Source organism: Gavialis gangeticus, unplaced genomic scaffold (assembly GCF_001723915.1).
Source record: "Gavialis gangeticus isolate Ggan-Ray unplaced genomic scaffold, GavGan_comp1, whole genome shotgun sequence".
Classification (NCBI taxonomy): domain Eukaryota; kingdom Metazoa; phylum Chordata; order Crocodylia; family Gavialidae; genus Gavialis; species Gavialis gangeticus.
The window spans coordinates 80,056-80,393 of NW_017728969.1; the positions used below are offsets into that span (position 1 = coordinate 80,056).

General features: G+C 66.3%; 1 protein-coding gene across 1 annotated transcript in view; it reads left to right on the forward strand.

Moving 5' to 3' along the window:
* The window catches only part of STAC3 (SH3 and cysteine rich domain 3), a 16,326-nt gene that overhangs the window by 2,552 nt on the left and 13,436 nt on the right, over positions 1-338 (forward strand). The window lies entirely within an intron of this gene.

Genomic DNA, 338 nt, shown 5'->3' on the forward strand with positions numbered 1-338 from the left:
AATGCCCTGGGCAGCCACGAGGCCACCTCCCATTACCCGCAGTCCCCTGGGGCAGCCATGGGGCCACATTCCCCTTACCCACCATCCTCTGCTCAGCCTCAGTGCCCCCAATCTGGTTACCCAGCATCCTCCAGGGCCCCACTCATTCCTAGCTCCACTCCCCTGTGACCTGCTACCCAGAATCCCCCGGGGCTCTCACCCTGGCCATGCCCCTGCCCTGGGGCCAGTTACCCAGAATACTTTGGGGCTGCCCCCTGCCCTGACCCTGCCCCCTGCCCCCAGCCCTTGGCAGCCATGATGGAGGAGGAGCAGGAGCTGCCCAAGCCGGAGGGGGACAA